Here is a 21,647-nt window from a genome sequence, read left to right as displayed (position 1 = left end):
CGCTGCTTCCCAGGAGAGAGAGGGAATCCCCAGCGTAGGGATTCCCCCTCTTGATGCCAATTTAGCGGGTGCCCACCCCGCGTTATTACCGCTTCATCTTTATTTAAGGTTGCGGGTGCCCACCCCGCTTTTGATGCCTTGCCGTGGTGACTCTTGGAAAGTGGCGGGTGCCCACCCCGCACTCTTTGCTGTTTCGCGGGTGCCAACCCCGCTGTTATGTGCCAAATACTCTTGTTCCCAAAGCGGGTGCCCACCCCGCGTTTCACCGCTACGGCCCGGGAGAAGAGGAGCGCTGGAAACAGAAGTCCGGCCCTCCGCCTGGTTGTGGGCGGGGCCGGCGACGCGAGCCGGAGCCTCGCAGGCTCCATTTCCGCTTCCCCCTGCTCGGGAGAAGCTAAGCAGAGCCTCACGGGCTCTTCCCTATAAAACCCGGTTGCCGGTGTGCGGGGCTCTCATAGTGCGGAGAGAGCCCCGCGGATTCCCTGTGCCAGCCGGAGATAAGACCCGGTCCCCAGGTAGCGGGACTGGGTGAGAAGAAGGCCGGAGTCTTGGTGAAGAGTCCCAGCGAGCCCGGTAAGTGAGGGCTCCGTGTTGTTGGTGCCCCTCGAGGAACCATGCCATTCCATAGTCTCTGAGCGGCCCTGTCTTGCAGCGGGCCACTCCAACGTGAGCCAGTGCACTCCAACGAGGGGGCCAGTGTTTCCAGTGGCGCCGCCGTAGCGGGCCACTGTACCAGCAGGGGCAATGTTACTGTAAAGAGCCCCAACAGGGCCCAAAGGGCACCATTGTGCCAGGGCCCCTTTCGTCCTTCCCCTCCACAGTACTGGGGGACATGTTGTGTTTAGAGCCTACGTGGCTCCAACGTTTTGGCAGATTGTGTCAAGGACCATTTGAGAGCCCATGCCTCATCGTTGGCCTTCCACAGCTGCGCAGCACTTAGTGCCAGTTGCAGCGTTTAGGCCCTGTGCTTGTCCCCAGCTGCCCAGCAAGAGCAAGTAGTGGGCAGCTGGGGACAAGCACAGGGACATGTTGTGTTTAGAGCCTACGTGGCTCCAACGTTTTGGCAGATTGTGTCAAGGACCATTTGAGAGCCCATGCCTCATCGTTGGCCTTCCACAGCTGCGCAGCACTTAGTGCCAGTTGCAGCGTTTAGGCCCTGTGCTTGTCCCCAGCTGCCCAGCAAGAGCAAGTAGTGGGCAGCTGCTACGTTTAGGTTCTGGCGCAACCTGGACCCTAATGTGATTTAGGTGTTATTGTGATTTATATACTAATGCGTTGGGTGTTAGGAAATGTACTGTGTGTAGTATGTTTTGCGCACCCTGTGTTTTATACCTCTAGATATGATTTCTGCATAGGAGGTTGTTTTACCTGTTTAGGTTGATGTTAGGGAGATAATACTTCCCTGTGTTATGTACGCCCCTAGTGTAATTATACTTAGGAGGTAGGGTCTAATGAGTTAGACTTGTGAGAGATTGCATAATGTGTTTATGCCCCTGTGATGTATACAGGATAGGTGTTATACCTCATTCTATTATGATAATGCTGAGGTCATTATTGCGCCAGTAGTTACTGGTTGTGCTCTACAGTGATAATTTGTGTTACAGTTGGTATATGTTCTACATTTACAATTGCTGATTTGTTCTAATTCTGACAGTGGTCCATGTGGCCCTGTCTTGTGTAACTAGTCCCCTGTAAAATTCTGCCCAGTGCCAGTTGGCACAGTGTAAATTATGTGATTATCATCTAATGTGTTTATTATAATACAAAGGCTATTTTTTTATATAAACCTTGTGTGGAGTTTCTTTTGTGGTGGGCCTAGGGTGTTGTTGCTGTGTGCGCGCGCAAACGCTTTACACATTGCCTCCGGGATAAGCCTGACTGCTCGTGCCAAGCTACCAAGGGGGTGAGCAGGGGTTATCTTTGGCGTGTAACTCCCCAGCCCTGACTTAGCGTGGTGGTTTCTGCCTGGCTTTGGCGCAAGCCCTAGCCAACCAGAAATCCCATTTCTAACACTGGTGATTTCAATATGACACTCCTACACACACCGCTAGCCCTCAGAGCCCAAGTTTAGTTTTGCTATCTTGAAAATTGTCTTGCACATGGTATTTTGAACCTGTTTCAATTAAGGCAAAAAGTAATTACTGAAAAAGTTGGTCGAGGTGCTCCCTGGAACTTGTACCCCATTGGTTAGGGATTCTCCCCCACCCACTAGCTGATGCCAGACATAAATGTGGCACCTCAGTGCACATTCTGAGTACACTTTCTGAAACTGCTGAAGAAAAGAAGAGGACTTGACTTGCTGCCTGTGACATGAGAAGAGCCCTGAAGGACTAGACCTGCTCCCCCTTGTACTGAGGACAAAGAATTGGACTCCAAGGGCCAGTTGGTTGACCTCCTGTATGGCTACTAGAACACAACAAGATTCAAGAGACATTTTTCTGCCCAGCTCACCAGTGCCAACTAGACTGGGACTGGAGTTTTTTCTTGGCCTTCGCCTGCTACACTGACAGTCTTTAAGTGCCCTCCCTGAGGTCCTGGGGGACTTAGAAGTGTACTCCTGTGATTGTTTGAGACTTATAAGAAATGGCAACATTTTCCTTATGGAAATTGGCAAAGCTCTTTTCTGCATTTGGATTCAGAAACATTGTTGAACTTTTTGACTTCACATATCCACTTTTTTCTGCCTCAAAATGAGCTTTGGTCCCAATATGCCGCTTCCATAAAAAATCATTGGCGTGTTATGTTTTCTGGAGATATCACTACCTGAAATTCAAAACTTCATGTCTCTGACTCCCTTTTTTGGATTTTTTTCATTTTATTGCCATTTTCTTTTTTATATTTTACTCTATTCTACTAATTTGATTAGATTTTTTATTGTTTAGCATTGTGACATTATTTCTGTTCTGGTACTGCATAAAGATTTTACAAATTGCCCTAAGTTAAGCCTGTCTCCTCTGCACCATAACTATCTGGGGGTAATTTAGTTACTTTGAGGTTCACCCTGACAAGAGTTGTGATGATTCCTTGAGGTTGGCAGTTTGGCACCCCATCTCAAATAATATTCCAATTTATTACATATATTTACAGGCATATTCCCCACACAGATAGAGTAGAATGAGCTTGTTATTTCAGGAGAATATACTTACTAGTCTCAGCTGTTCTTCCTACTTCGACACCACCTTAAAACCACTTTTTTCAGTAATTGTGAACACTTTTCCTCCAGTGGCTTGACCTTCAGTAAAGGCAGTAGGCCCCAACCTGTTACAAGTCTTTGAATCCGGTGCATGCTAAGACGATCAAGTACACGTCTTTTTAGATCAATAATTCTTTTTTTACCGTTTTCTTCTGTTCCTGTTCTTGGCTAGTAGAAGCGCATCAACTTTATCAGTAACTTGCTTCTACATGTAGATATGGAATCTCACCTCTTGCTTAATTTTCTCTGGTAAAATAATCAGCTCTCTTTTGGAAAAAGTGTGTCTCCTTCAGCCGTCAGCAACCGTATCAAAAGGAAATTGTCGATTACCTCACTGGAAAGTTTTCCTTTAAGAAAAGGAAGGCTCTGGATTGCAGTTGTGATGCAATCAGGTGTTTCAGTGTAAGAAAATGTCCGCCACTATGAAATCAATGTGTTCCTTCAGAAGACCTTCTCACCTGGTACTTCATTAGTCACAAATAGCGGCAGGAAGTTGTCATAATCTACCATTCCCTGTAATGTGATGTCAGCAATGGTGGGCTTTCTGTTGACCTTGTCTGGCATCTCACAATGTTCCAGCATGATGCAATAGCGCAATTGATAATTCCGCACTTGTATTTACCGGGTGCAAAGTTACTGGGCATGGTAAAGTACCCAGTAATTTTGATTCTGGTGGACCCATATAAAAAAACGAAGAACTTGCGGGGCTGTGATGCAGAGTCCTGCATTGTCGATGGGAATGCAGTCGATGAGGGGCTGCGATGCGAAGGCCTGCGTCAAGGATAAGTTGCGCAGTGGGGGTTCCAAAGAGACTGTGAACTGTGAGCTGTAATGCATGGTTCGGTATCGGGGATGACATGCCATGACGGTTCAGAAGCGGGGCTGCAAGGAGATGTATTGCACTGTTTCAGTTCTGACCACAGGACCATAGCTGGACTGGAAGAGCACCAAGGGTCCAGGACTGGGGTGACAGCACTTAGGGGGGTAAGACTTACAGCAGACAGAGTCCAGGCACTAGGTTTAAAATGGTAGGAGCCTTTTCTGTCCCTGATGCTCTGATCAGGTGGCCAGTCATCTGGCCCTTGGACTCACTCTGGTGGTTCTGGGTTGAAGAGCAAGTTCAGTCCTTTCACACAGACAACAGGGCAGCAGGGTAACAAAGTAGCAGTCCTTCTTGCAGAGCAGCACAGCAGATCTTTCAAAGGTCCAGAGGGGTACTGAAGAGCTGGGACTGAGGGTCCATTGTTTATACCTGGGGCCTACTTTGAAGTAAGAGATGGTCTGGGGGTTTCCGCCCCAGAGGTGAATGGAATTCCTCCCCCCCCATGACCTGGCCTGTTTGGGGTCACAAAACACTAGTTTCAAGCCCTTTGTGACTGTGCTCAAGCAGAACCTTTGTGATGGGCAAGTGTGGTAGGTGATAGCTCCTCCCCCTCATCAAGTCAGCGATGGCCCATCCTGCCAACACCTATTTCCTTTATCTCACTGTATTGGAGCAATGCATTCAGACCAACTGCCAGCTACACCTTGTGATGTGGCCCAGGATACAGGCTACTGACACCAAATAGTTGGGAAAAGAACATGCAAACTTTCTAAAAGTGTCAGAATTGTGACCAATTGAAAGTCATCTCTTATTAAATGTAATAAGGCAACTCAAAGTTATCCTATGGGAAAGGTATGCCTTGCAACAGTGAAAACAAATTTAAGATTTGTTCACTGCTAGGACATCGGAAAGTTAAAAGTACATGTCCACTTATTTTAATATACTGCACCCTTCCCTATAGGCTGTTTAGGGCCAACCCTGGGGGTGACATATGCATTAAAAAGGAAGGTTTAGGCCCAGAAAACATTACTGTGACAGGCTGAAATAGCAGTTTAAAACTGCTCACACATGCTGCAATGGCAGACATAGATATGTTTAAAAGGCTACTTAAGTGGGTGCCACAATCAGTGCTGCAGGCCCAATAGTAGCCTTTAATGTACAGACCCTGGGTACATGCAGTATCACTGTTATAGGGGCTTACAAGTAAATTAAATGTGCCTATTGGGTATAAGTCAATGTAACCATGTTTAAAGGAGAGGGCACAAGCACTTTAGGACTGATTAACAGTGGTAAAGCGTGCAGAGTCCTAAAGCCAGCAAAAACGAAGTCTTCAAAAACAGGAGGGCGGAAGGCAAACTTTGGGGGGAAAACCACACAGGATGCCAGGTTCAACAATGGGTATGCATATTAAGGGGAAAACCAAGGAATCAGCAGGGTAGGCTGTGCATCAAAAGCTGACTTAAACATCCAGTAGTCAACTGATATTTTAGACTTGGGATTGGACAGAAAAAGAAACTCGGTTTTAGCAGTGCTTAATTTGTAAAAAAAAATAAGTACCGGTGCTCAAACTTTTCCTTAGGAGGCAGCTTCAACTTCTAGTTAATGCCTGAGCAGAAACCCAGTGCCTGAAATATGATTTGAAGTCTTGTGTTCTGTCGACTTGACTATGCATCGAATCCATATGGTAATCTCTATGAAATGCGTACATGCACTGAAGTTCTACAGTGAGCGCTATGGAGAGCGGTATCCATCTATGTATAAACATTGCGATTGGGGTGGTACGAGGATGAAGATAAAACAACACCTCTGAGTTCAACTAACTTTTTCTGGATAGAATCGGCTGAGTGTGAAAGTGTGCAATGTTTTACGGAGGTGCTGGCAGGATGGGGAGGGCAAAGAACACCCACACTTCACTAAAAACGAGGTAGAAGTGTACTCTAAAACTATATGAACCGCCTCTTTCTATCTTTAGAATAATGCTCTGACTCTCTCACTCGGGGGCTCACACAAATTAATTTGGCCATTCTACTTATGTAGTTATTGACATATTATGGTGCATGTTCTGCTGATAATTATAAAGCAGTATAGCATGGGAGAATGTTATCAGCAGGGAATCAAGCAAACCCGATTTATAATCCCTGCTTTCCGCGTTTACAAAAATGTGTGTTCCTGGGCAAAGTGCTTTCATGTGCCGAGCTTCGTGATCTGCTGCAATGTATAGTGTATACAAACAAAAGCTGGGTAGACTGTTAAGCTCTATATGTAACAAAAGCAGACCATTCAGTTCAGCGCATAAAAGCAGTTTACTTCATGGTTTTGTATGCAAGTCTGGCCATTCAAACATCCAAGGTATCCAGGCTCTAGAATGTCCAACGGTGATTAAACAGTCCACGCTACAGACTTTTTTGTTTATTTCGTAGTGAATTTATGAGTGTTTGCCGTTTGTGTAGTGAATTATGAGTGTTTGTGTAGCGCATGGGCACCATTATTTTGCTCCCACAATGCACATTTTGTCTGCTACCTTTTTTAGTCATGCTCTCAATAGAAGAACTACATCTACACACATTGCAGTGTTGTTGATGAATTTAGTTAATTTCCTTAAAACTTTGTGTGTTTGGTAAAGCGCCACTTGCCAGCAAGGCTGCTTCCGAGCACTGAAGTGCCCTGGCACAAGTTACAGTCACAGCACTGAAGTGCCCTGGCACAAGTTACAGTCACAGCACTGAAGTGCCCGGGCAAAAGTTACAGTCACAATACAGTTACACCATATACACAAGGTGGACCTGGTGCAATACCACCTAGTAGGCACACGCTTTGTGGTGCACAAAGTTTAAATTCTTCAGATGTATTTGATTGTGAGGGTAGTCCAGTGTGCCTAGCAGTACTTTCAGCGCGCTGGACTAGGAACATGAATCGGCTTTGGAGAAGTGCGCTTGCCTACTAGCCCCAAACTAGTAATATTAAGTACTGGGCCAGTGCAATGCCCACAGCACTCAGCGGGTGATGGTATGATGCAGCAGTAGGCATTCTTGACATAGTGGTGCAGTGATCCAGCCTGCAGTGTAAGATCACCACGAGTGCAGTGTGTCAGGCAAGTGAGTGCGCCCATCGCCCACCACAGACTTTAATACCAATGTGCACAGGTCGGGTAAGAAGCGAAGCTGTGAAGTTTTCAGCTCAGTTCTAATCCCAGCTTCCTAACGTGCCTTTATCATTTGATCATAACCATTTTTTTTCATCTCCCGGCATCAGTTTGCCTCTGAAGTGCTAAAGGAGTGCTTAGAAAACCCTCAATGACCAAAATGAATCACTGCAGTAAAAACAAGCATTTACAATGCAACAGGTCTCGCATTTGTAAATTTTAGAGCTATCGTACACTAAAACTACGGACCCAAATCACTCCATTCCAATGCTCGCAAGACTCCAAGATTACATCAGGTGTGATAATGTAATGTTAGCACGTATTTGTTATCTTAGCTCATCCTGCTATCCTTACACACTTGGAATATATTATGACATTTATTCAGAATTAATAAGGGCAGAAGTTACAACTAAAAAAACTGCCTGCAGCACTGAGCCCATATACACTATAAGACGAGCATATTTTCAAATACAAATGCTGAGTTTTAAGCACGACGGCGTGCTTGTCTACAAAATCAGGAATTTTCACGCTCGCTGCTAACATTAGCTGCAATAGTAATTACGACCCAAATCACTCCATTCCAATGCTCGCAAAACTCGCAGATTACATCAGGTGTGATAGTATAATGTCAGCACGTAATTGTTATCTCAGCTCATCCTGCTATCCTTACACACTTGGAATATAATGTGACATTTATTGAGAATTAATAAGGGCACAAGTTACAACTAAAAAAACTGCCTGCAGCACTGAGCCCATATACACTATAAGACAAACATATTTTCAAATACAAATGCTGAGTTTTAAGCACGACGGCGTGCTTGTCTACAAAATCAGAAATTTTCACGCTCGCTGCTAACATCAGCTGCGATAGTAATTACGAGCCAAATCACTCCATTCCAATGCCGCAAAATAAAGACAGCTAAACCCTTCTAGTAAAATAAATACAACGACCTAAATAGCAGTACAACTCTTCCCGAAAAATAAATTAAAACAAAATAAATAGCAGAAATGGACCATCGTACACTAAAACTACGGACCCAAATAACTATATTCCAATGCTCGCAAAACTCGCAGATTACATCAGGTGTGATAGTATAATGTCAGCACGTAATTGTTATCTCAGCTCATCCTGCTATCCATACACACTTGGAATATAATGTGACATTTATTGAGAATTAATAAGGGCAGAAGTTACAACTAAAAAAACTGCCTGCAGCACTGAGCCCATATACACTATAAGACGAGCATATTTTCAAATACAAATGCTGAGTTTTAAGCACGACGGCGTGCTTGCCTACAAAATCATGAATTTTCACGCTCGCTGCTAACATCAGCTGCGATAGTAATTACGACCCAAATCACTCCATTCCAATGCTCGCAAAACTCGCAGATTACATCAGGTGTGATAGTATAATGTCAGCACGTAATTGTTATCTCAGCTCATCCTGCTATCCTTACACACTTGGAATATAATGTGACATTTATTGAGAATTAATAAGGGCAGAAGTTACAACTAAAAAAAATGCCTGCAGCACTGAGCCCATATACACTATAAGACAAGCATAGTTTCAAATACAAATGTTTAGTTTTATGCACGACGGCGTGCTTGTCTACAAAATGATGAATTTTCACGCTCACTGCTAACATCAGCTGCGATAGTATAGTTACAGCACGAAATTGTAACATGAAATCATCCTGCCGTCTTTACATACTTAGAACATGGGATGAGATTCGAGAGGGATTAATAAAGTTAGAGCTTGCAAGTATAAAACACCCGAAAACAGTGAGCCCATGTGGTTACAACAACAAAACAGCACCAAAGGCTAAAGTGATGTTCCTTATAACACAAGCACAGTTGTAAATAAGAAACGTTTGTTTTGGGCAAATGTATACCATTTTACACATCAACACGCTTCACGCTCGCTGCTGATATCAAGTATGATCGTATATTTACGGGACTTCATTCACACATCAAATCATCCTGCTATCCTTACGAAGTCAGTACATGGTGTGCCATTTGTTATATATTCATAAAGGCACAAGGGACAATTATAAAAGAGCCTGAAGCATTGCGCCCATGTACACTATTATTCAAGGGTTTCCTACCCGCATCCACGCTACGCGCACACAGCCACTTCGCAGTGCCCTTCAATTGGGAATAATGTGTGAAAAGGGTAAAAAAATCGGAAGACAGAAAGTCTGGTATGGTGTGAAGTGTCAGCTTGTTTGTGGCAGCTAAAAAACGAAAGAAACCAGGCCAAGATAATTAAGTACATTGAGATGGGCAGTATAGATTGTAATCTCTTCGTTCCCAGCTTCAAAGACATGCAAATGAAGACACAGAGTGATGTGAAAGGTCTTTTCCATTCCAATGCCGCAAAGTGAAGACAGCCAAACTCCCGGGAAAATAAATAAAAATAAGCCCAAAAGCAGAAACGGACCATCGTACACTAAAATTACGACCCAAATCACTCCATTCCAATGCCGCAAAATAAAGACAGCTAAACCCTTCCAGTAAAATAAATACAACGACCTGAATAGCAGTACAACTCTTCCGGAAAAATAAATTAAAACAAAATAAATAGCAGAAACGGACCATCGCACACTAAAACTACGGACCCAAATCACTCCATTCCAATGCTCGCAAGACTCGCAGATTACAGCAGGTGTGATAGTGTAATGTCAGCACGTAATTGTGATCTCAGCTCATCCTGCTATCCTTACACACTTGGAATATAATGTGACATTTATTTCAAATTAATAAGAGCACAAGTTACAACTAAAAAAACTGCCTGCAGCACTGAGCCCATATACACTATAAGACGAGCATATTTTCAAATACAAATGCTGAGTTTTAAGCACGACGGCGTGCTTGCTTACAAAATCAGGAATTTTCACGCTCGCTGCTAACATCAGCTGCGATAGTAATTACGACCCAAATCACTCCATTCCAATGCTCGCAAAACTCCCAGATTACATCAGGTGTGATAGTATAATGTCAGCACGTAATTGTTATCTCAGCTCATCCTGCTATCCTTACACACTTGGAATATAATGTGACATTTATTGAGAATTAATAAGGGCCGAAGTTACAACTAAAAAAACTGCCTGCAGCACTGAGCACATATACACTATAAGACGAGCATATTTTCAAATACAAATGCTGAGTTTTAAGCACGACGGCGTGCTTGTCTACAAAATCACGAATTTTCACGCTCGCTGCTAACATCAGCTGCGATGGTAATTACGACCCAAATCACTCCATTCCAATGCTCGCAAAACTCGCAGATTACATCAGGTGTGATAGTATAATGTCAGCACGTAATTGTTATCTCAGCTCATCCTGCTATCCTTACACACTTGGAATATAATGTGAAATTTATTGAGAATTAATAAGGGCAGAAGTTACAACTAAAAAAAAATGCCTGCAGCACTGAGCCCATATACACTATAAGACAAGCATAGTTTCAAATACAAATGTTTAGTTTTATGCACGACGGCGTGCTTGTCTACAAAATGATGAATTTTCACGCTCACTGCTAACATCAGCTGCGATAGTATAGTTACAGCACGAAATTGTAACATGAAATCATCCTGCCGTCTTTACATACTTAGAACATGGGATGAGATTCGAGAGGGATTGATAAAGTTAGAGCTTGCAAGTATAAAACACCCGAAAACAGTGAGCCCATGTGGTTACAACAACAAAACAGCACCAAAGGCTAAAGTGATGTTCCTTATAACACAAGCACAGTTGTAAATAAGAAACGTTTGTTTTGGGCAAATGTATACCATTTTACACATCAACACGCTTCACGCTCGCTGCTGATATCAAGTATGATCGTATATTTACGGGACTTCATTCACACATCAAATCATCCTGCTATCCTTACGAAGTCAGTACATGGTGTGCCATTTGCTATATATTCATAAAGGCACAAGGGACAACTATAAAAGAGCCTGAAGCAGTGCGCCTATGTACACTATTATTCAAGGGTTTCCTACCCGCATCCACGCTACGCGCACACAGCCACTTCGCAGTCCCCTTCAATTGGGAATAATGTGTGAAAAGGGTAAAAAAATCGGAAGACAGAAAGTCTGGTATGGTGTGAAGTGTCAGCTTGTTTGTGACAGCTGAGAACCGAAACCAGGCCAAGATAATTAAGTACATTGAGATGGGCAGTATAGATTATAATCTCTTCGTTCCCAGCTTCAAAGACATGCAAATGAAGACACAGAGTGATGCGAAAGGTCTTTTCCATTCTAATGCCGCAAAGTAAAAACAGCCAAACTCCCGGGAAAATAAATAAAAATAAGCCCAAAAGCAGAAACGGACCATCGTACACTAAAATTACGACCCAAATCACTCCATTCCAATGCCGCAAAATAAAGACAGCTAAACCCTTCCAGTAAAATAAATACAACGACCTGAATAGCAGTACAACTCTTCCGGAAAAATAAATTAAAACAAAATAAATAGCAGAAACGGACCATCGCACACTAAAACTACGGACCCAAATGACTCCATTCCAATGCTCGCAAGACTCGCAGATTACAGCAGGTGTGATAGTGTAATGTCAGCACGTAATTGTGATCTCAGCTCATCCTGCTATCCTTACACGCTTGGAATATAATGTGTCATTTATTTCAAATTAATAAGAGCACAAGTTACAACTAAAGAAACTGCCTGCAGCATTGAGCCCATATACACTATAAGACGAGCATATTTTCAAATACAAATGCTGAGTTTTAAGCACGACGGCGTGCTTGTCTACAAAATCAGGAATTTTCACGCTCGCTGCTAACATCAGCTGCGATAGTAATTACTACCCAAATCACTCCATTCCAATGCTCGCAAAACTCGCAGATTACATCAGATGTGATAGTATAATGTCAGCACGTAATTGTTATCTCAGCTCATCCTGCTATCCTTACACACTTGGAATATAATGTGTCATTTATTTCAAATTAATAAGGGCAGAAGTTACAACTAAAAAAACTGCCTGCAGCACTGAGCCCATATACACTATAAGACGAGCATATTTTCAAATACAAATGCTGAGTTTTAAGTACGACGGCGTGCTTGTCTACAAAATCAGGAATTTTCACGCTCGCTGCTAACATCAGCTGCGATAGTAATTACGAGCCAAATCACTCCAATCCAATGCCGCAAAATAAAGACAGCTAAACCCTTCTAGTAAAATAAATACAACGACCTAAATAGCAGTACAACTCTTCCGGAAAAATAAATTAAAACAAAATAAATAGCAGAAATGGACCATCGTACACTAAAACTACGGACCCAAATCACTCCATTCCAATGCTCGCAAGACTCCAAGATTACATCAGGTGTGATAATGTAATGTCAGCACGTATTTGTTATCTTAGCTCATCCTGCTATCCTTACACACTTGGAATATAATGTGACATTTAATAAGGGCAGAAGTTACAACTAAAAACACTGCCTGCAGCACTGAGCACATATACACTATAAGATGAGCATATTTTCAAATACAAATGCTGAGTTTTAAGCACGACGGCGTGCTTGTCTACAAAATCAGGAAATTTCACGCTCGCTGCTAACATCAGCTGCAATAGTAATTACGACCCAAATCACTCCATTCCAATGCTCGCAAAACTCCCAGATTACATCAGGTGTGATAGTATAATGTCAGCACGTAATTGTTATCTCAGCTCATCCTGCTATCCTTACACACTTGGAATATAATGTGACATTTATTGAGAATTAATAAGGGCACAAGTTACAACTAAAAAAGCTGCCTGCAGCAGTGAGCCCATATACACTATAAGACGAGCATATTTTCAAATACAAATGCTGAGTTTTAAGCACGACGGCGTGCTTCTCTACAAAATCAGGAATTTTCACGCTCGCTGCTAACATCAGCTGCGATAGTAATTACGAGCCAAATCACTCCATTCCAATGCCGCAAAATGAAGACAGCTAAACCCTTCTAGTAAAATAAATACAACGACCTAAATAGCAGTACAACTCTTCCGAAAAAATAAATTAAAACAAAATAAATAGCAGAAATGGACCATCGTACACTAAAACTACGGACCCAAATCACTCCATTCCAATGCTCGCAAAACTCCAAGATTACATCAGGTGTGATAGTGTAATGTCAGCACGTATTTGTTATCTTAGCTCATCCTGCTATGCTTACACACTTGGAGTATAATGTGACATTTATTCAGAATTAATACGGGCAGAAGTTAGAACTAAAAAAACTGCCTGCAGCACTGAGCCCATATACACTATAAGACGAGCATATTCCCAAATACAAATGCTGAGTTTTAAGCACGACGCCGTGCTTGTCTACAAAATCAGGAATTTTCACGCTCGCCGCTAACATCAGCTGCGATAGTAATTCTGACCCAAATCACTCCATCCCAATGCTCGCAAAACTCGCAGATTACATCAGGTGTGATAGTATAATGTCAGCACGTAATTGTTATCTCAGCTCATCCTGCCATCCTTACACACTTGGAATATAATGTGACATTTATTGATAATTAATAAGGGCAGAAGTTACAACTAAAAAAAACTGCCTGCAGCACTGAGCCCATATACACTATAAGACAAGCATATTTTCAAATACAAATGCTGAGTTTTAAGCACGACGGCGTGCTTGTCTACAAAATCAGGAAATTTCACGCTCGCTGCTAACATCAGCTGCAATAGTAAATACGACCCAAATCACTCCATTCCAATGCTCGCAAAACTCCCAGATTACATCAGGTGTGATAGTATAATGTCAGCACGTAATTGTTATCTCAGCTCATCCTGCTATCCTTACACACTTGGAATATAATGTGACATTTATTGAGAATTAATAAGGGCACAAGTTACAACTAAAAAAACTGCCTGCAGCAGTGAGCCCATATACACTATAAGACGAGCATATTTTCAAATACAAATGCTGAGTTTTAAGCACGACGGCGTGCTTCTCTACAAAATCAGGAATTTTCACGCTCGCTGCTAACATCAGCTGCGATAGTAATTACGAGCCAAATCACTCCATTCCAATGCCGCAAAATGAAGACAGCTAAACCCTTCTAGTAAAATAAATACAACGACCTAAATAGCAGTACAACTCTTCCGGAAAAATAAATTAAAACAAAATAAATAGCAGAAATGGACCATCGTACACTAAAACTACGGACCCAAATCACTCCATTCCAATGCTCTCAAAACTCCAAGATTACATCAGGTGTGATAGTGTAATGTCAGCACGTACTTGTTATCTTAGCTCATCCTGCTATACTTACACACTTGGAATATAATGTGACATTTATTCAGAATTAATACGGGCAGAAGTTACAACTAAAAAAACTGCCTGCAGCACTGAGCCCATATACACTATAAGACGAGCATATTCCCAAATACAAATGCTGAGTTTTAAGCACGACGCCGTGCTTGTCTACAAAATCAGGAATTTTCACGCTCGCTGCTAACATCAGCTGCAATAGTAATTACGACCCAAATCACTCCATTCCAATGCTCGCAAAACTCCCAGATTACATCAGGTGTGATAGTATAATGTCAGCACGTAATTGTTATCTCAGCTCATCCTGCTATCCTTACACACTTGGAATATAATGTGACATTTATTGAGAATTAATAAGGGCACAAGTTACAACTAAAAAAACTGCCTGCAGCAGTGAGCCCATATACACTATAAGACGAGCATATTTTCAAATACAAATGCTGAGTTTTAAGCACGACGGCGTGCTTCTCTACAAAATCAGGAATTTTCACGCTCGCTGCTAACATCAGCTGCGATAGTAATTACGAGCCAAATCACTCCATTCCAATGCCGCAAAATGAAGACAGCTAAACCCTTCTAGTAAAATAAATACAACGACCTAAATAGCAGTACAACTCTTCCGGAAAAATAAATTAAAACAAAATAAATAGCAGAAATGGACCATCGTACACTAAAACTACGGACCCAAATCACTCCATTCCAATGCTCGCAAAACTCCAAGATTACATCAGGTGTGATAGTGTAATGTCAGCACGTACTTGTTATCTTAGCTCATCCTGCTATACTTACACACTTGGAATATAATGTGACATTTATTCAGAATTAATACGGGCAGAAGTTACAACTAAAAAAACTGCCTGCAGCACTGAGCCCATATACACTATAAGACGAGCATATTCCCAAATACAAATGCTGAGTTTTAAGCACGACGCCGTGCTTGTCTACAAAATCAGGAATTTTCACGCTCGCTGCTAACATCAGCTGCGATAGTAATTCTGACCCAAATCACTCCATTCCAATGCACGCAAAACTCGCAGATTACATCAGGTGTGATAGTATAATGTCAGCACGTAATTGTTATCTCAGCTCATCCTGCTATCCTTACACACTTGGAATATAATGTGACATTTATTGAGAATTAATAAGGGCAGAAGTTACAACTAAAAAAACTGCCTGCAGCACTGAGCCCATATACACTATAAGACGAGCATATTTGCAAATACAAATGCTGAGTTTTAAGCACGACGCCGTGCTTGTCTACAAAATCAGGAATTTTCACGCTCGCTGCTAACATCAGCTGCGATAGTAATTACGACCCAAATCACTCCATTCCAATGCTCGCAAAACTCGCAGATTACATCAGGTGTGATAGTATAATGTCAGCACGTAATTGTTATCTCAGCTCATCCTGCTATCCTTACACACTTGGAATATAATGTGACATTTATTGAGAATTAATAAGGGCACAAGTTACAACTAAAAAAACTGCCTGCAGCAGTGAGCACATATACACAATAAGACGAGCATATTTTCAAATACAAATGCTGAGTTTTAAGCACAACGGCGTGCTTGTCTACAAAATCAGGAATTTTCACGCTCGCTGCTAACATCAGCTGCGATAGTAATTACGAGCCAAATCACTCCATTCCAATGCTCGCAAAACTGGCAGATTACAGCAGGTGTGATAGTATAATGTCAGCACGTAATTGTTATCTCAGCTCATCCTGCTATCCTTACACACTCGGAATATAATGTGACATTTATTGTGAATTAATAAGGGCAGAAGTTACAACTAAAAAAAATGCCTGCAGCACTGAGCCCATATACACTATAAAACAAGCATAGTTTCAAATACAAATGTTTAGTTTTATGCACGACGGCGTGCTTGTCTACAAAATGATGAATTTTCACGCTCACTGCTAACATCAGCTGCGATAGTATAGTTACAGCACGAAATTGTAACATGAAATCATCCTGCCGTCTTTACACACTTAGAACATGGGATGAGATTCGAGAGGGATTAATAAAGTTAGAGCTTGCAAGTATAAAACACCCGAAAACAGTGAGCCCATGTGGTTACAACAACAAAATAGCACCAAAGGCTAAACTGATGTTCCTTATAACACGAGCACAGTTGTAAATAAGAAACGTTTGTTTTGGGCAAATGTATACCATTTTACACATCAACACGCTTCACGCTCGCTGCTGATATCAAGTATGATCGTATATTTACGGGACTTCATTCACACATCAAATCATCCTGCTATCCTTACGAAGTCAGTACATGGTGTGCCATTTGCTATATATTCATAAAGGCACAAGGGACAATTATAAAAGAGCCTGAAGCATTGCGCCCATGTACACTATTATTCAAGGGTTTCCTACCCGCATCCACGCTACGCGCACACAGCCACTTCGCAGTGCCCTTCAATTGGGAATAATGTGTGAAAAGGGTAAAAAAATCGGAAGACAGAAAGTCTGGTATGGTGTGAAGCGTCAACTTGTTTGTGACAGCTGAGAACCGAAACCAGGCCAAGATAATGAAGTACATTAAAATGGGCAGTATAGATTGTAATCTCTTCGTTCCCAGCCTCAAAGAGATGCAAATGAAGACACAGAGTGATGCGAAAGGTCTTTTCCATTCAAATGCCACAAAGTAAAGACAGCCAAACTCCCGGGAAAATAAATCAAAACGCGCTAAATAGCAATGCAACTCTCCCGGGAAAATAAATAAACATAAGCAAAAAAGCAGAAAAAGGAACATCGTACACTAAAATTACGAGCCAAATCACTCCATTCCAATGCAGCAAAATAACACAGCTAAACCCTTCTAGTTACATAAGTAAAACGCGCTAAATAACAGTGTAATTGTTCTGAAAAAAAAAATGAAAACAAAATAAATAGCAGAAACGGACCATCGTACACTAAAAGTACGGAACCAATTCACTCCATTCCAATGCCTCAAAGAAAACACAGCTAATAAAACACGCTATGGACCCAATTCAAAGTAAACACAGCTATAATAATAAAACACGCTACTGACCCAATTCACTTCATTCCAATGCCTCAAACTAAACACAGCTAAACTCTTTCAGCAATAGCCACGAAAAGAAACAAAAGAGTTCCAACTGAAACACTTCATGCCACATAAAGCATGTTTACTGTAGTTAGGCGGTGCTGCGTGGGCGTTCTTAAAAAAGTAAAGGCTGATCGACAAAGGGCATTAGCCTGTCAGAAACCAACACACTAAAACAGACAAGCTCAGGAACCAATTACTGACAAAGAGCTGCAGTAGGCGGAGATTCAACACATTTACAAATTACTTAATGCCTCGGAGAGGCAGCGCATGCGCTGCCCTATGCGAGACCTAAAAACTAACAACCTCCAAACCGGAGCTCTAAACTTCTGTACGAGATCGACGAGGGCAAAAGACAGACATAAACAGAACTCTGTCTGAGGCAGCGCAAAACCCAATCCTTGACAAGGAGGGAGGCAGTACGCCTTTAGCAGACTTTCCCTTGATTTAGTGGCCTAGGACATTTTCCGGAGTTCGACCACAGTGTCACACAGACTGACAGATAAATCCCCTTCTGCGCTCTTTGAGACTGCAGAACGCCGAACTTGCGCTGACGCCTGTGCCCAGTACAGGCAACACTCGAAGGGTCTCTATCTGAGTCAACAAAGGCACACAGTCCTGAAAAGTAAAACTGATGCACAATACACATGCATCCTGCCGGAATCAGACATGGCAAGGCTGTGAAAACATATCGGGCAGCCATCCAGGCAGGCATATTTATTTTGAAAAGTTATTGAGAATTTTGATCGCGGGAGAAGAGATTTATAGTCCTGGCCCTCTGAAATAGGTGCCGGTGCTAAGCACCGGAAAGCACCGGCACAAATGTGGTAATTAGTTGTAAAACATGATTAGCCATACATCCCTCAATATCCTGAAGGCTGTGTTTTCAGCACTTTATGATCACGAACAAAGAAATTTGCAGATGGACCTGGCCATTGTGTGCAGTATATAAATAGAGGAGCCAAACTAGAAAAATGCTCTCCCCGTAGTCTATGTACACAATTCAGTCCTTTACAGTCATCTAGGCAACCACAAACAATCTCCTGAAAGAACCTGTGAACAGAATGCCATCTCAATACTTTAGGAAACTCTTACTCCTTGTTCAAGATTCGTAGTTAAGGAACCCTGTTTCACATGGTCTACATCTTGCAATATTCTCATATAAATCTGAAAAACAGTGGAGGCCTTGGCTATTCAATATCAGACAACAGACAATATATTAACATCATTAACACCATAAGCTCCAAACGTGCTCTACTGTGGTAACCCAGCAGTTTTCTGGCCTTCAGAGCAGTGACAACCCACAAGAATTGTGTCTTTTCCACCAAGGCTACAGGGAGCCTGTTAGACTTGGGGGTCTCTAGTTGGCACAGGTATGCACTTGTGACAAATAGGGACCTCCTCTTCTAGTCAGGGTAAGGGGGTACACTCCTAAAATAACCCCTGCTCACCCCCTTGGTAGCTTGGCACGAGCAGACAGGCTTATCTCAGAGGCAGTGTGTAAAGCATTTGTGAACACATACAGTAACCAAGTGACAACACTACAAATGGACACCACACAGGTTTTATATTAAAAATAAGTATTCTTTATGTAGATTTACCACAAGACCATTAAACGACAAAAACACACAATACTGTTACTTTACATGGTAGGATTTTGCTTAGTTCTCTTAAGTTCTTAAATGCGACACTTTAAGTCAATATACCTTTTAGATGCGACACGCAGGACAACGAAAGTGTTGCAACGATGTTGATGCGATGAAGCTTTTGGTGCAAAGAAATAAAGATGTGAAGATCTTCCAGATGCGGCACGCTTCTCCGATGTTGCGAGAAGACTCGACTCGATGCTTCAGCTGCAGAGGCGACACACTTTACACAATGCGACAACAGCGGCCTTGGCAGCGGCACTCTTCTCCGACGTTTGCGAGACGCTTCCGCTCGATGCGATGTGGCAGCGGCGACACCCCTTTACGCGATGCGACGACAGCAGCTCTGACGGCAGCACACTTCTCCGTGGATGCGAGGTGCTTTTCTTGATGTGGTGCAATGCGACAACTACGATGGCTGCGATGGCGACACGCTTCTTCCTCGATGCGAGACTCTTCTCTTGATGCGGTGCAATGCATCAGCTACGATGGCTGCGATGGCGACACGCTTCTTCGGCGTTGCGGGACACTTCCTGGATGACGCGAGACGCTTCCACTCGATGCGATGCTGCAGCGGTGACACACTTTACAAGATGCGACGACAACAGCTCCGACGGCGCCACGCTTCTCCTTCTTGAGTCGCGCTTCCAGCTCCTTGCGACACGCAGTCCCTCAGAAGGCCCAACAACAGCAGCAGGCACTTCCAAAGAACTTTGGGGAGCTGGGGGGTGAAGTCTAATGTTCCTGAGACTTCAGCAGGAGGCAAGCTCTTTTCCAAGCCCTTGGAGATCCTTCACAAGTTGAGCAAAAGTACACACAAAGTTCCTTTCTCCTCTCTTTGGCAGTAAGGCATCCACTGCAGGCCAATCCCCCAGGTTCAGGGATAGTTTCCTCCTCCGCTTCTTCTGGTTCCTCCCTCAGCAGAGGTTCTTCTTGTTTTCCCAAAGTGATCTAAATTCTTGGGATCAGGGTCCCAATATTTATACCCCAAAATCCTTCGTCCTCTGAGGGCAGAGGGGCCTTTGCCCAGTCCAAACCAGTTCTGGAGCACTCTGTTTACATGACTCCTTCTTTCCTTTCACAGTGCAGGGCAGAAACATCAGACACCCCACAGGAGGTGGAGCCAGCACTGTGGAGGGAAAGCACAGCCCTGGAGCACTTTGTTGACATGATTCCTTCTCTCCTTTCACAGTGCAGGGCAGAGACATCAGACGCAACACAGGGGGTGGAGCCAGCACTGTGGGGGGCAGGCACTGTCCTATTCAGGTGCCAGGTGAAACTCCTCCCTCCCATCTAGATGCAGATTTCTCTATTTACCACTGGCCGGACTCACCCTGTCTCTGGGAATTTCTTAGCCCCCTGGAATTCCCCAGCCCCTGTCACTCAAACTCCAGACAAGGAATACACAGCCTAGCAGAGGCAGGTTTTAATGGTTAGACAAGAAAATACCTACTTTCTAAAAGTGGTATTTTCAAACACAGAATGTTAAAACCAACTTCACTAAAAGATGTATTTTATCATTCTGAGTTCAGTACTAAATTTGAATTTCTACCATGTTCCCTGAGTCAGTTAGGATTGTAAGATGTAATAATCAAACTGCCCATTCTGGCCTATGGAGAACAGGTAGCCTTGCAATTGTGAAAAACGAAAATGGCTGTAATTCACTATTAGACCATGCCACACACACCAGGGCATGTCCTACCTTATAGTTACAATGCACCCTGCCCGTGGGCCTACCATAGGCGTGTCTGATATGAAGAAAAGGGAAGGTTTAGGGACTGGCAAGTGGGTGCACTTGCCCAGTTAGCATGGCAGTACTAGACTGCACGCAGGCTCTGCAATGGCAGACCTTAGACACATTTTTACAGGCTGCTTCTGTGGGTGGCACAACCAGTGCTGCAAGCCTACCAGCAGTATTTGGATTACAAGCCCTGGGCACTCCTGGTGCACTGTACTAGGGTCTGACAAGTAAACCAAACCAACCAATCATGGAATCACAAATCATACATTAATTTACCATAGGGAGAGCATATGCACTTTAGCACTGATCAGCAGTGGTAAAGTGCCCAGAGTCATAAAACAGCCAACAGCAGTTCAGAAAAAATATAGGAGGAAGGCAAAAAGTTCAGGAATGACCCTGCAAAAAGGGCCAAGTCCAACACAACCCCCTTCCAGCCAAAACGCAGGGTAGACCAATCACTACCTTGATGGGCTTCCCTGCTTTGGGCGATAGAACAAGGACCTGGCCCGCAACTGCAGGGGCAGACTCCAGTTCTACGCCAATCTGAACCTATTGGAATCCCTCTGTCCATACTCTCAGGGCCCACCAAGCCAATCCATGGGGAGCCCTTCTCCTCACCTGTGGACACCACCTGTGCAGCACCTAACCTTAACTGGCTCACAAGTGAGGCCCAACAGACAGACAGCAAAATGCCACAGTGGCCACTGACAGTAATCAGGGATGAGACCCAGGCCTTA

General features: G+C 43.2%; 1 protein-coding gene across 2 annotated transcripts in view; it reads left to right on the top strand.

The window, feature by feature from the left end:
* Positions 1 to 21,647, top strand: part of LOC146809901 (uncharacterized) — a 153,271-nt gene that overhangs the window by 70,471 nt on the left and 61,153 nt on the right. The gene's annotated exons all lie outside the window — the stretch shown is intronic.

This window comes from Triturus cristatus, chromosome 7 (assembly GCF_964204655.1).
Source record: "Triturus cristatus chromosome 7, aTriCri1.1, whole genome shotgun sequence".
NCBI classification, from domain to species: Eukaryota; Metazoa; Chordata; class Amphibia; order Caudata; family Salamandridae; genus Triturus; species Triturus cristatus.
This window is presented reverse-complemented; position numbering and strand designations above follow the sequence as displayed.